Raw genomic sequence first — 12,065 nt, 5'->3', positions numbered from 1 at the left:
ACTCACCTACCTGCCCAACTCACTCACCTACCTGCCCACCTCACTCACCTACCTGCCCACCTCACTCACCTACCTGCCTACCTCACTCACCTACCTGCCCAACTCACTCACCTACCTGTCCACCTCACTCACCTACCTGCCCACCTCACTCACCTACCTGCCCACGTCACTCACCTACCTGGCCACCTCACTCACCTACCTGCCCACCTCACTCATCTACCTGCCTACGTCACTCACCTACCTGCCCACCTCACTCACCTACCTGCCTACCTCACTCACCTACCTGCCTACCTCACTCACCTACCTGCCCACCTCACTCACCTACCTGTCCACCTCACTCACCTACCTGCCCACCTCACTCACCTACCTGTCCACCTCACTCACCTACCTGCCCACCTCACTCATCTACCTGCCTACGTCACTCACCTACCTGCCCACCTCACTCACCTACCTGCCTACCTCACTCACCTACCTGCCTACCTCACTCACCTACCTGCCCACCTCACTCACCTACCTGTCCACCTCACTCACCTACCTGCCCACCTCACTCACCTACCTGCCTACCTCACTCACCTACCTGCCCACCTCACTCACCTACCTGCCCACGTCACTCACCTACCTGCCCAAGTCACTCACCTACCTGCCTACCTCACTCACTTACCTGCCCACCTCACTCACCTACCTGCCTAGCTCACTCACCTACCTGCCCAACTCACTTACCTACCTGCCCACCTCACTCACCTACCTCTCCACCTCACTCACCTACCTGCCCACCTCACTCACCTACCTGCCCACCTCACTCACCTACCTGCCCACGTCACTCACCTACCTGCCCACGTCACTCACCTACCTGCCCACCTCACTCATCTACCTGTCCACCTCACTCACCTACCTGCCTACCTCACTCACCTACCTGCCCACGTCACTCACCTACCTGTCCACCTCATTCACCTACCTGCCCACCTCACTCACCTACCTGCCCACGTCACTCACCTACCTGCCTACCTCACTCACCTACCTGCCCACCTCACTCACCTACCTGCCTACCTCACTCACCTACTTGCCCACCTCACTCACCTACCTGCCTACCTCACTCATCTACCTGTCCACCTCACTCACCTACCTGCCTACCTCACTCACCTGCGAAACTCACTCACTTACCTGCGAACCTCACTCACCTACCTGCCTAACTCACTCACCTACCTGCCCACCTCACTCACCTACCTGCCTACCTCACTCACCTACCTGCCTACCTCACTCACCTACCTGCCCACCTCACTCACCTACCTGCCTAACCTCACTCACCTACCTGCCCACCTCACTCACCTACCTGCCTACCTCACTCACTTACCTGCGAAACTCACTCACTTACCTGCGAACCTCACTCACCTACCTGCCTAACTCACTCACTTACCTGCCCACCTCACTCACCTACCTGTCCACCTCACTCACAACACTGATTCACACAACACACAGCACTGGTTCACACAACACACAGCACTGATTCACACAACACACAGCACTGATTCACACAACACACAGCACTGATTCACACAACACACAGCACTGATTCATACAACACTGATTCACACAACACACAGCACTGATTCACACAACACAGCACTGATTCACACTTCACACAGCACTGATTCACACAACACACAGCACTGATTCACACAACACACAGCACTGATTCATACAACACACAGCACTGATTCACACAACACACAGCACTGATTCACACAATACACAGCACTGATTCACACAACACACAGCACTGATTCAAACAACACACAGCACTGGTTCACACAACACTGATTCACACAACACACAGCACTGATTCACACAGCACTGATTCACACAACACACAGCACTGATTCACACAACACACAGCACTGTTTCACACAACACACAACACTGATTCACACAACACACAGCACTGATTCATACAACACACAGCACTGATTCACACAACACACAGCACTGATTCACACAACACACAGCACTGATTCACACAACACACAGCACTGATTCAAACAACACACAGCACTGGTTCACACAACACACAGCACTGATTCACACAACACACAACACTGATTCACACAACACACAGCACTGATTCACACAACACACAGCACTGATTCACACAACACACAGCACTGATTCACACAACACACAGCACTGATTCACACAACACACAGCACTGAATCACACAACACACAGCACTGATTCACACAACACACAGTACTGATTCACACAACACACAGCACTGATTCACACAACACACAGCACTGATTCACACAACACACAGCACTGATTCACACAACACACAGCACTGATTCACACAACACACAACACTGATTCACACAACACACAGCACTGATTCACACAACACACAGCACTGATTCACACAACACACAGCACTGATTCACACAACACACAGCACTGAATCACTCAACACACAGCACTGATTCACACAACACACAGCACTGATTCACACAACACACAACACTGATTCACACAACACACAGCACTGATTCACACAACACACAGCACTGATTCACACAACACACAGCACTGATTCACACAACACACAGCACTGATTCACACAACACACAGCACTGATTCACACAACACACAGCACTGATTCACACAACACACAGCACTGATTCACACAACACACAGCACTGTTTCACACAACACACAGCACTGAATCACACAACACACAGCACTGATTCACACAACACACAACACTGATTCACACAACACACAGCACTGATTCACACAACACACAGCACTGATTCACACAACACACAGCACTGATTCACACAACACACAGCACTGATTCACACAACACACAGCACTGATTCACACAACACACAGCACTGATTCACACAACACAGCACTGATTCACACAACACACAGCACTGATTCACACAACACACAGCACTGATTCACACAACACTGATTCACACAACACACAGCACTGATTCACACAACACACAGCACTGATTCATACAACACACAGCACTGATTCATACAACACACAACACTGATTCACACAACACACAGCACTGATTCACATAACACACAGCACTGATTCACACAACACTGATTCACACAACACACAGCACTGATTCACACAACACACAGCACTGATTCACACAACACACAGCACTGATTCACACAACACACAGCACTGATTTACACACACACAGCACTGATTCACACAACACACAGCACTGATTCACACAACACACAGCACTGATTCACACAACACACAGCACTGATTCACACAACACACAGCACTGATTCACACAACACACAACACTGATTCACACAACACACAACACTGATTCACACAACACACAGCACTGATTCACACAACACACAGCACTGATTCACACAACACACAACACTGATGCACACAACACACAGCACTGATTCACACAACACACAGCACTGATTCACACAACACACAGCACTGATTCACACAACACACTGCACTGAATCACACAACACACAGCACTGATTCACACAGCACACAGCACTGATTCACACAACACACAGCACTGATTCATACAACACTGATTCACACAACACACAGCACTGATTCACACAACACACAGCACTGATTCACACAACACACAGCACTGATTCACACAACACACAGCACTGATTCACACAACACGCAGCACTGATTCACACAACACACAGCACTGAATCACACAACACACAGCACTGATTCACACAACACACAACACTGATTCACACAACACACAGCACTGATTCACACAACGCACAGCACTCATTCACACAACACACAGCACTGATTCACACAGCACACAGCACTGATTCACACAACACACAGCACTGATTCACTCAACACGCAGCACTGATTCACACAACACAGCACTGATTCACACAACACACAGCACTGATTCACACAACACACAGCACTGATTCACACAACACAGCACTGATTCACACAACACACAGCACTGATTCACACAACACACAGCACTGATTCACACAACACACAGCACTGATTCACACAACACACAGCACTGATTCACACAACACACAGCACTGATTCACACAACACACAGCACTGATTCACACAACACACAGCACTGATTCACACAACACACAGCACTGATTCACACAACACACAGCACTGATTCACACAACACACAGCACTGATTCACACAACACACAGCACTGATTCACACAACACACAGCACTGATTCACACAACACACAGCACTGATTCACACAACACACAGCACTGATTCACACAACACACAGCACTGATTCACACAACACACAGCACTGATTCACACAACACACAGCACTGATTCACACAACACACAGCACTGATTCACACAACACACAGCACTGATTCACACAACACACAGCACTGATTCACACAACACACAGCACTGATTCACACAACACACAGCACTGATTCACACAACACGCAGCACTGATTCACACAATACGCAGCGCTGATTCACACAACACACAGCACTGATTCACACAACACACAGCACTGATTCACACAACACACAGCACTGATTCACACAACACACAGCACTGATTCACACAACACACAGCACTGATTCACACAACACACAGCACTGATTCACACAACACACAGCACTGATTCACACAACACAGCACTAATTCACATTTCACACAACACACGGAGCGATGAACTCATCACGGCGCCCGGTGGGTTGTCAACATCGCAGCATGCTGAGAGATGCTGACGGAGAAGGGGAGGGCAGGGTGGGGGGAGAGATCTTCACTGCTGATGGTGATGACGAAGTTCACGTGATCATGATTATGACGTCACATTTTAACAACGCACTCGACCCCCCCCCCCCCCCGAATGGATTCGATGGATTCCCACGAATCGATACGAGAGATTTATTTGCGCCGAACTCTGAGCGTTCGCCGGGTGATGCCTGGCTTCGCACGTGCGGCTGTCGCTCACCCCGTTAGCACGGAGCCAACCAACGCGAACAGACCAGTCGAACATTACATCCGTCGATCGTGAACAACTGATATCCATGGGGCTTCTTGATTCCTCTCCAGAGACTCCACCCCCCACCTCCCGTGCCGGATTAGCCTTGGTAACAAAAGTAGCTACTACACGTGTAGTAGCTACAAAATGTGTAGTAGTACGTGTTGTAGCTATTACACGTGTAGTAGCTACTACACGTGTTGTAGCTACTACACGTGTAGTAGCTACAACACGTGTAGTAGCTACAACACGTGTAGTAGCTACAACACGTGTAGTAGCTACAACACGTGTTGTAGCTACGGGCTCAGCACTTTCAAGGGCCCCGCGCTAAATGCTTTCAAGCTATCAATTCCCGTTCAGTGGTTCTGCACTTGCTCTCTTACTATAGTACTATGCCGCCTTCAACTTTTACGAACGATTGGGTGTTTAAAGTTAACGATTTGTCGTATTGTCTGGCTGTAACGCAAATGAAAAAGTAAAATTACATGAATGTGCAAGTAAAAAAAAAACGTGTTTAATTTTTAATGTTTAATTTAGGGCTCCTTTATAACATCATGCTGCAGGCCCTGCACTTCGCTTCATCCGGCACTGCCCCCCCCCCACCACCACCGGTCCCAGCCTCAGAGGGTGCCGAGTCGCTCGATTCGCCGTCTAGAGACCCCCCCCCCCCCCCACACACACACATCGGAGAGACCAGCTCAGTCACGAGCATCGCGGTGGAGAAAACACATAGTGCTTCAAAAACAAATGTTGAACACTTCTGAGAATTTGCAACAACACCACGACAAATGTGCTGCTTTGAGGGCTCTGTCGACCACCTGGAGAAGCTTCCAGGCCACGTGTTGACAACGATGGCGAACACGTGGAGACTCCTTGACTTTAAGAAGATGTTAACATTACACTTGTTATCACGTTACAGTGTATATTATCCGTTCTTCTTTCGTGAAAAACGATAGTCCCGTATAAGTTGTCAACATTTTTTTTAAGCGCCCTGTAGATTCTTCACGCCACGTTTTTTTTTTTAAAAAGGTAGTCGCTTCAAAAACAAATGTTGAACACTTCTGAGAATTTGCAACAACACCACGACAAATGTGCAGCTTTCAGAGCTCTGTCGATCACCTGGAGAAGCTTCCAGGAATTATTTTGACAATGACGGCGAACAAGTGGCAGATTCCTTGACCTTTTGAAGCTATTAAAATACATTTGTTATCATGTTTACATTGTATATTATCCGTCCTTTTTCCAGCGCACAAGCGTGGTCACCACATCTAGGCCTCTATATAAGGAACGAAACAGGTGGACTCATCCACAAATCTGGCTGTCGCCTGATGAAGCTAGTTGTGATTACTGGCGAAACGTCGTACTCTCAGAGTGTAAACGTTGTGGCTTGGCTCTCCAACACACAACCGGTGTTGCTGTACTAGCGACGAATTGTCCACGTTCTGTTCACGTGACAAACCTCAAACCTTACTAATTGGCCGTGTCGGGTGGTGGCGGGTTTAACGACACATTTCTATATTTACGCGATCTAACCCCCCCCCCCCAAAAAAAAAATAACCCCTTTATTATGAATGATATTCGTAGACTTTCTTGACCAGTGCTTGGTCACGAAAGCCTGCCACTACGTGGTGTTCAAAAACCGGGGCCTCTATAAGACGTGCGTTTCCTCGGGGGACAAATTCTATATATTGGTACACAACTCAAAAAATAATCATTAGCGTTGTTGCGGTGAACATAAATAACGCACGAGATAAGCGGAGGATAAATCGCCCTCGTATATCGGGGTCGCAACCATATTAAAGAGGGACCGTCCCTGTCACTCCATTATTGCCCCGAGACTCCCCCCGCGTGTGCGTGTTGACGGCGACGCGGAGGCATCGAGACAACTCAACCGCGGTGAACGGTTCCGTGGGATGTGATGGCGTTGTGAGTTTCCGGAGCAAACACGCCGCGAGGAATGGGCTCGAACTGGCGCAGATATAATGACAATGTGGGGGGGGGGGGTTGGTGGGGGAGAGAAGATGGGCATGGAGCCCGGGCAGGCTGCGTGACCCAGACACCGCAACCTCGCCTCTCGTTGGAGCTGCGAGCTCCGCGCACAATTCACTCCAGGGATGGGTCTCGTGGCAAGCAGTAGCGGATGAAGCGAGTTCTGGGCCGGTAGCATAAGCTACAAGGGGGGCCCTAAATTCAACAAAAAACGAATATTAAAAGACATTGTTTTGCTTGCATTGTAAAGTAATTGTAGTTTCTTCATTTGCAATACAGCCAGATAATACGACGAATCGCTAACCTTAAACACCCAGTCGTTCGTAAAAGTTGAAGGCGGTATAGTACTATAGTAGTAGAGCAAATGCAGAATCACCGAACCGGAATTGATAGCTTGAAATCATTTAATGCGCGGGGCCCTTGAAAGTGCGGGGGCCGTAGCTGCATGTGTAGCTACTTGTGCTACTGGGATGATCGGGCACTGCAGGCAGGTCAGCCTGAATGTGTGTCAAGCCATCGTAGGTGTCCCTGCGCTGTCTTGAAGGCCACCCACGTGTCGCAAGCAAAGACAAAGCTCCCCAGTGTATCGCGAACAGAGTGCTGGGGGCAAGTGCGAATGAAGGCCGTCACGGCGCACGTGGGATGATGTGGCCGACACCACGCCCCGGCCGCCTTTGTCTCCCCAGTGCTCATGTTTACGCACCGCGCTAACGGTGGCCCAGGAACGGTTCAGATGATCTTTGAGCGGGGATTTAATTGGAGTTCGCTGGGGTTCGCTATCCACTGCGCCACCGCTCACAGAAGACCAAACAAAGCCAAAGATCCCCCGTAGAGCCTTGACAGACCATTTGGTCAAGTGCCGTCTAGCGAGTAGTACCTGTGAACACACGAGGGGGTGGGTGGCCAGCACCACACCCGGCCGCCTTTGTCTCCCCAGTGGCGATGGTTACACATCGCACCGGGTACTCATTTGAGGTCGAGTCGACCTAGGGGAGGCCCAGGAGCGGTTCAGATAATCCATCACTGGTTGTTGGCCGTGCGCGGGAATCGAATCCGGGTCGCCAGGTTCGTAGCGCAGCGCGCTAACCGCTACACTACCGCTCCCCACGCACACACACAGTATCACACTCACACAGTATCACACACACACACACAGTATCACACACACAGTATCACACACACAGTATCACACACACAGTATCACACACACAGTATCAAACACACACACACAGTATCACACAGTATCACACACACACACAGTATCACACACACACAGTATCACACACACACAGTATTAAACACACACACAGTATCACACACACAGTATCACACACACACAGTATCACACACACACAGTATCACACACACATACAGTATCACACACACAGTATCACACACACACAGTAGCACACACAGTATCACACACACACAGTATCACACACACACACAGTATCACACACACACACAGTATCACACACACACAGTATCACACACACACAGTATCACACACACATACAGTATCACACACACACACAATATCACACACACAGTAGCACACACAGTATCACACACACACAGTATCACACACACACACAGTATCACACACACACAATATCACACACACAGTATCACACACACACACAGTATCACACACACACACAGTATCACACACACAGTATCACACACACACAGTATCACACACACACAGTATCACACACACACAGTATCACACACACACAATATCACACACACACAGTATCACACACACACAATATCACACACACACAGTATCACACACACACACACAGTATCACACACACACACAGTATCACACACACACACACAGTATCACACACACAGTATCACACACACACAGTATCACACACACACACAGTATCACACACACACACAGTATCACACACACACACAGTATCACACACACACAGTATCACACACACACAGTATCACACACACACAGTATCACACACAAGACAAAGGCACCACTGCTGCGGCTGTTATATTTTTTAACGCCACGGAATGAACTCGCGTTTCGCTCAAATCCACAGGCGATTCTCATCTCACGTGAAACCATGGGCCCAAAAAACACCGTCCCCACCCCCTCCTCCTCCCCAACACCTGATACCACAATCAACAACCATGCACCCCCCACCCACCAAACTCCCCCCCCTCCACTCAGCACTCCCTCCCTCCCTCCACCCAGCTCTCATAACAGCGGGTTGAGGAAGAAGGGAACACCATGGCCTGTATATTAAACCAATCCATTAGGGCTCAGCTCGCTAGAGCTTGGCAGAATGCAACCAGTGGGGCGAGGGCAGAAACGAGTGGGTGGGTGGTGGAGCGGTGGCGCAGCGGTTAGCGAGGTCACCATTCCAAACCCGGCGAACAATCCGAGTTTCATTCCCGCTCAGAGACACCGCCAGCAACAGCGGGGCGGTAGGGCGTCACGGTGGCTAGGAGATGTTAACTACCTCGCTTGGTATGCAGGAGGTCGTGGGTTCGATCCCTATCCTGACGCCTGCTGCTGTGTATTTGGAGTTTGCGTGTCTCTTTCTCTCCCCGTGGTCGCGTGGATTCAGCATCACGCGTTTAGAGTATGTGGATGCTGTCAATTTCCACAGGATAAGCCGATTCGTTGAGCTATCATTTGTGGCCAGGTCGCTTCTGATAAAGAGCTGCATCACTCAGTGGACCTTGCCTGATTATCTGAACCGGTCCTGGGTCTCCCAGAGTGTCGGCTCACTCTAAACATCAGTAGCTGGTGCGGTGTGTAGTGAACATCAGGGCCAGACCGTGGTGCTGTCCACCCACCCCCTGGCTTTAATAGGTGCTCGCTAACAGCCACGACAATCTGTTAAAGTCCATGTGGAGAGGGGGGGGGGGAGTTACAGTGAATCGACCACGATTTCGATTGCTGCTCACGACCAAAAAATGAGTCGCAAATACGTGAATTGGTTTTGAGCCTCACCCGAGTGTACGATACATGTCTGAAACATGAATAGCTGGTGTCGTACGTCGTAAACATCGGCATTGGGGGAGACAAAGGCGGCCGAGCATGGTGCAGTGTGAATACGGTAATCATCAGGTGTCTGTCTGTATGTTTAACTTCCTTCGCACCGTATGTAACCAATCGGGCGAATCGGAGGTGCGCGGAAAGGACAACAAACGACACGCACCAAAAGAGCAGCGCTACAGAAATGAGATTAGTCAATCTTGATGATGATTTAAAGGTGGCACGGCTCCCAGCGGCTTTCCCGAGTAAGGAGAAGAGCGTTCCAGACGGCCGCGGAAGCAGCGCAGTCTGAAAGCGCTGCGCGATCCGGCGGCCGAAATGATCATCTAGGTCATAGGTGGTGAATGTCCGGCCCGCGGGCCGTACAAGGCCCCGCGAAATCATTTGGTGTGGCCCTGCCAAGGCAACCGCAGGCGGGACTCGAAATTCAATAAATCTAGGAGCAAACGTGGAAAAGCAGTTGCGAGTAGCAACATCATGAATAGCAGCCAACATCACCACACGCCTCGCCAACGAGAAGCAGTTACAGCCATCACATTAATGGGTGAGTTAATTCAATGTTTGATCAAATATAACAGGCAAACCTTTTAAGTTGATAATTTTGTACGGCCCGCCCAATGATGTTATAAATATCCAAATGGCCCTTGGCAGAAAAAAAAGGTTCCCCACCCCTGATCTAGGTGATGATTTAAAGGTGCCACGGCTACCAGTGGCTTCCAGAATATCCCCACGGAAGAAGAGCATTCCAGACGGCCGCGGAAGCAGCGCAAGTCTAAAAGCGGCCGAAACGATGAGGCGTGCGCAGAGGAACGAGACGGGAGGGGTTGTGGACGAGACGCCAGTGGGTATCGCCTAAGAAGTGATTCCGAGACGGTTGTTGGGCTCGTCTCCATCTGTCCGTCAATCCGACCTCCTCCTCCGCGAGCCACTCGGGGTCCCTACATCCCTGCTTGGTTCGTTCCTCTGTCGCCCCACCACCGGGGGTGGGGGGCAGTGGTAGTGGGTAAGAGTGTCGGGAGGGGGGGGGGTTGGCGAGGCGAGGCAGGGGTGTAGGTGGGTGGTCTATGTATGTGTGTGCTGAACTTCTTTCAGAACCGTACGTAGCCAACCGTGCTAATCGGCGGCCTAGGGTGGTCAGGTGGAGTGCGTGTGGGTGAGTCCGGCCTTCAGAGGCGCTCGCCAACAGCACTTGCCCCGTGTGTCTGTTCAAGGCTACACGGGAAATCTTTGTATTAGTGTGGGTGAGTGGTTGGTGCTCACTGGTGGAGCGGTGGCGCAGCGGTTAGCGCTACGCTGCGAACCTGGCGACACGAGTTAGATTCCCGCTCACGGCCAACACCAGTGACGATAATCTGAACCGGTCCTGGGCCTCCCCTAAATCAACTCAGCCTCAAATGAGTACCCGGAGCGGTGTGTAAACATCGCCACTGGGGAGACAAAGGCGGTCGGGCGTGGTGCTGGCCACCCACCTCGTATTCCGTGCCGGCATTCAGAGGTGCTCGCTAACAGCACTTGCCCCTACAGTCTGTCACAGGCTATATGGGGGATCTTTGTCTTGCCGTGTGTGTGTGTGCATTGCGAGTGTGTATGTGTGCGTGCTTTAACTCATTATCAGCCTCCACACGACACTGCCAACCGCAGCATCCCAGCCGGCTTTGTGCCAGGCTCAGTGCATTACGTCACCGCCAATTCCCCAAATACAGACACACAGCCGTGCACACACACACACACTCTATTACACGTCTTCACATACACACTGTTACATGACTTCACACACACTCTATTACACGGCTTCACACACACTATTACACGGCTTCACACACACACACACTATTACACGTCTTCACACACACACACACTCTATCACACGGCTTCACACACACACACTCTATTACACGGCTTCACACACACACACTATTACACGGCTTCACACACACACACTATTACACGGCTTCACACACACACACACTATTACACGGCTTCACACACACACTCTATCACACGGCTTCACACACAC

General features: G+C 50.3%; 1 long non-coding RNA gene across 1 annotated transcript in view; it reads left to right on the top strand.

The window, feature by feature from the left end:
- Positions 1 to 1,334: 1,334 nt before the first annotated feature.
- LOC142930786 (uncharacterized) overlaps positions 1,335 to 12,065 on the top strand; it is a 58,834-nt gene continuing 48,103 nt past the window's right edge. The window contains exon 1 of the long non-coding RNA XR_012946735.1: positions 1,335 to 7,361. This is a non-coding gene — a long non-coding RNA (uncharacterized LOC142930786). The remainder of the gene's footprint in view (positions 7,362 to 12,065) is intronic.

The sequence above is a fragment of the Petromyzon marinus genome, chromosome 43 (assembly GCF_048934315.1).
Source record: "Petromyzon marinus isolate PM22_M1 ecotype Great Lakes invasive population chromosome 43, UKy_Petmar_22M1.pri1.0, whole genome shotgun sequence".
Lineage (NCBI taxonomy): Eukaryota > Metazoa > Chordata > Hyperoartia > Petromyzontiformes > Petromyzontidae > Petromyzon > Petromyzon marinus.
Note: the sequence above shows the minus strand (reverse complement) of the source record. Positions and strands in the feature narration are given on the sequence as shown.